This window comes from Chrysochloris asiatica, unplaced genomic scaffold (genome assembly GCF_000296735.1).
Source record: "Chrysochloris asiatica unplaced genomic scaffold, ChrAsi1.0 scaffold00097, whole genome shotgun sequence".
Classification (NCBI taxonomy): Eukaryota; Metazoa; Chordata; class Mammalia; order Afrosoricida; family Chrysochloridae; genus Chrysochloris; species Chrysochloris asiatica.
Window position 1 is genome coordinate 7,191,877 of NW_006408615.1, and position 4,522 is coordinate 7,196,398.

Consider the following 4,522-nt stretch of genomic DNA (forward strand, 5'->3'; position numbering starts at 1 on the left):
TACCACTCAGACACATCCTTCTTGTTGTTGTTGTGAATTGCCATTGAGTTGATTCCAACTCATAGAGACTGTGTATAGGGTTTCTGAGGAGCAACAGGTGGGTTTGAACCACCAACCTGTGGTTCACAGTCCAGTGCTTATCCTATCATGCTATATCAGGAGTCCACATCCTTACCCATGGTTGATCCTTATAACTCCCACCCTGGGAGGCTCATTACTATTTGGCAGATAAAGAAACTCAGGCTCAGAGAGGGGCAGTAACTTTCCTAAGGGCACACAGCTGCTAAGAGACTCAGTTGGGATTGGAACCCAGGACTTCCACATTGTTGTACTACTCCTAGGACAGTCCCACTGTGCCTTCTCCAGTTGTATCTGTCTCCACACTAAGCGAGGGGCCCAGTCTCTCTCTCTGGGGTAGACCCTACAATGGGAGGGGCTAGGAATGCTCCTCCACCCGCTCTGCCCAAGTCTCACAGAAAAGGAACTGGGGTGGGGGCCGGCAGCTTTGATCTGTCGCCAAAAGACAGGGGAAGAAGCACACTTTTCTCTAGACAAGCTGTTCGCTTACCAGCTGACTTTGGTGAAAGAGAAAAAATTCCCTATGCCATCTGTTCCCAGAGTGGGACTGGTGTGGGGCCCGGGGCTTCCTGTAGCTTCGGCGGCCAGGCCAAGTTTCACAATCCAGACAGCTGCCCCCTGGATTATTTTGGGAAGCGGCTCAACTCTCAGGCACCCCGGCCTTCGAGGCATTTCCCGTCACTTGAAGCTGTTTGCACACCCAGCACAAGGCTGCCAGCTCTTCTTACTCAGACCCTGGACGTCTTCCAGCTCAGCCCACTAAAATTATCCAGCTTCCAACTTGGACTGCAGCCTCAGCCAGAGTCGGATTTCTTGGGACTGAGGAAAAGCGAGAGGATGGGGGGATGATGGTGGGATGATTAAGGGAAAGGCCCCCCTGCACCCCTTCTCCTTAGACTCTACTCCCCAAGCACTGGGGTTCCCCCCTGCACCCATCCTTACCCCTCCCCCACACCCTCATTGTGGGTGGAAGGCCCAGAGAGAGACCAGGGATGGGGGCACACTGACAGAAGTCTGGAAGGCAGGGCAGGATCACAGTGAGGATGTGGGAGCAGGCAGATACAGACACTGGTTCACCTGAGAGCAGGTACCACCTAGAGACTGGGGGCTAGGGGGTGCTCAGGGCAGAGGCATGCCGGCTGGCAGCAGGTGTGGAAATGGGGTCAGGGGGTAACGGTGGGAGACCAGTCAGGAAGTTGTTGTAGCTATCCAAACAGACAGACAGACAGACAGTGACTGCTGTCTGACAGGGAGGGGTGGGGAGAACAGAGGAGGGGGCAGAGAGGGCGACACTTGGTGCTCAGAGGGGGGTAGAAAGTGTCCAGAGAGAGTGGGGAAGAGGATGCTGGAGGGTCAGTGATGGAGAGGGGGCATCAGGAGGCAGGACGATGTGAGGACCAGGGGTAGTGGTAGGCTCTGATTGGGTGAGGTGAGTTTGGGGTGCCCCGAGGGGAGCTGTGAGAAGCTCTGGTAGCATAATAGATGAGAATCTCAAGGTCAGCTGTGTAGCCAGAGGGTTTCTTGAAGGCCAGGATGGCCAGACTTAATCTCTCATATTTTGGACATACTGTCAGGAGGGACCAGTTGCTAGAGAAGGATATCATGTTTGGTAAGGTGGAGGGTCGGAGAAAAAGAGGAAGACCCCTAGTGAGATGGATTGGCCAAGTGGCAGCATCAATGGACTCAAGCGTGGCAACTATTGTGAGGTTGGCCCAGGACCAGGTGGTGTTTCATTCTGTTGTGCGGTACCGACTCAATGGTACCTAACAACAACAACAACAAGGTCGCAACATGCTGGGCTGTTAGAAACAAGGGCAGGAGCCAGAGCGGAGTCTGGAGGGTTGTGTCAGAGAGGGGCAGAAACTGAAGCAGAAGGAACGTGGTCATCGTTGGAAAGGCAGTGTTGAGAGGACGAAGGTGACCTAGTCCAACTTGTCCAGGAAGAAGCCCAAGAACCCAGTGGGAGGTGGGAGGGAAAACAGGCTCCCCTCAAAGAGAGCTTGCTGTTGTTAAGTGCTATTGAGTTGCTTCCAACTCACAGCGACCCTGTATAGGGTTTCCAAGGAGCAGCTGGTGAGTCTGAACTGCAGACCTTGTAGTTCAAACGGACCTTGGAGTCCAGTGATTTATCCTCTGTGTCACTCCAGAACTCTCAAAGAAAGATGGTCATTGTTAAGTGCCATCAAGTCAGTCCTGACTCAGAGTGATCCTGTATAGGGTTTCCGAGGGGCAGCAGGTGGGTTTGAACTTCCAACCTCATGGTTAGCAGTCAAGTGTGTATCCTACAGCACCACCCCAGGACTCCAAAGAAAGCTAGTGCATCAAACAAAGTGGGTGTAGAAATGACGGGGGCGTCAGGTCTGACCCTCTCTAAATTCACAAGGGGGGAGCGTCGCCATCTGCAACATCAGTCCCAGGCTGATTCCCAGGAGACAGAGATCAGACATGCCTCTTCTCTACAACCTTCCCTCCAATCCTGATGCCAACGGACCCTCCCGTGGCACTTGCTACTTCTCGGCTAGATGCCATAATTCACTGCAGCCACTACACAGAATGCACAGAACTGACTCAGGGTTATGCATCTTGTTATGGAGGTATCAGGGTATAATGGGTGGAATGCAACTAAAGTCAAGCTTAGAAAGCAACGTACAACATTGTTGTTGTTAGCTGGTGTCTGTTCGTATCCATAAGACGAAACATCCTCCAGTCCTGCACCATCTGATAATTGTCTCTTTGTTACATTGTTACCGCCTTGTGTCAACCACCCATCTTGCAGGGAGGCTTCTTTTGGTTTCTAAAGAGTCTCCACTTTACTAACTATGATGTCCTTCTCCAGGGACTGGTCCCTCCTGATAACATGTCTGTAGGATGAAAGACTACGTGTCACCATCCTGGCTTCCAAGAAGCATTCTGGCTGCTCTTCTTCCAAGACAGATTTGTACAAGACAGTATTTTCAATATACCAACACCATGATTCAAAGGCATCAGTTCATTCAAACACATCAAGTGCTTCTGGATTCTTCTTTATTCCAGCTTTCACAGGTATCTGAGGTGACTGGAAATGCCATGCCTTTGGTCAGGCACACTTTAGACCTTAAAGTCACAACTTTGCTCTTTCACATTTCCAAGAGGTTTTTGGATTTTTTTTTTTTTTTTTTTTTTGCAGAGGATTTGTCCCATGTAATACCTCATTTGATTTCTTGACTGCTGCTCCCATGAGTTTTGCAAGTAAAATGAAATTCTTGACAACTTCAATCTTTTCTTCATTTATCACGATGTTGCTTATTAAGCTCACTTGTGTTTTTTTGTTTTTGTTTTTTTATGTTGAGGTGTAATCCATACTGAAGGCCGTAGTCTTTGATCTTCATCAGTAAGTGCTTCAAGTCCTTTGCTTTCAGCAAGCAAGTTTGTGTCATCTGCATATCACAGATTGTTAATGAGTCTTCCTCCAATTCTGGTGTTGTGTTTTTGATATAGTCCAGTTTCTTGGATTGTGGTAGTTAAATTAAGGTTTCGGGTCAACTTGGCTAGAGCAGGATACTCAGAAGTTTAGCAGTTAAGACTTATTTGCTCCCCATGATGGGATCTGATATGATGTGGTGTACTCTGATGTAATTATCCTATATATGTGGCACCATAGGATAAGCACTGGACTACAAGATCAGTTTGAACCACAAAGTTGGCAGTTCAAACTCACCAGTAGCCCCTTAGAAACCCTATACAGGGTCACTGTGAGTCAGAACCCACTCTAAGGCACTTAACAACAATGTTTTAAATCCTCACCTCTATGATGTTACTGAGACCAGGTGCAATATACAGGATTGGGTTGTACCTTGAGTGAATCTCTTTGGAGATATAGAAGAGAGAGATGTGAGTTGAGAGAGAGAGATGGACCCGCCACCACCAAGAAAGAAGAGCCAAGAGCGGGGTGCATCTTTTGGACCCGAGGTCCCTGCACTGTGAGACTCCTAGATCCAAGGGAAGATTGGTGCCAAGGCACATGGAGATCTCCAAATAAGGATGGAGCCACAGAGGCTGAAAGGAGACGAGAACCTTGTCCCAGAGCTGACATAGAGAAAGCCTTCCCCTAGAGCCAGACTTCTAAACTGATAGTTTTTCTTAAAGCCATCCACATGTGGTATTTCTGCTAAAGCAGTGCCAGATAACGAACACACAGATTGAAGAATTATGGTGGCAGGATACAATCCTGATGCACACCTTTTCTGATTTTAAACCATCCAGTGTTCCCTTGTTCTGTTCTTAGGAGAGCCTCTTGGTCTATATAAAGGTTCCACATGGAAAGGAGCTCTGGTAGCGTTGTGGTTACAAATCAGGCTGTGAAATTTAAGGTCAGCAGTTCGAAACTACCAGCTGCTCCGCTGGAGAAAGATGAGGCGTTCTGCTCCCGTAAAGATTTACAGCCTCGGAAACCCTGTACAGGGTC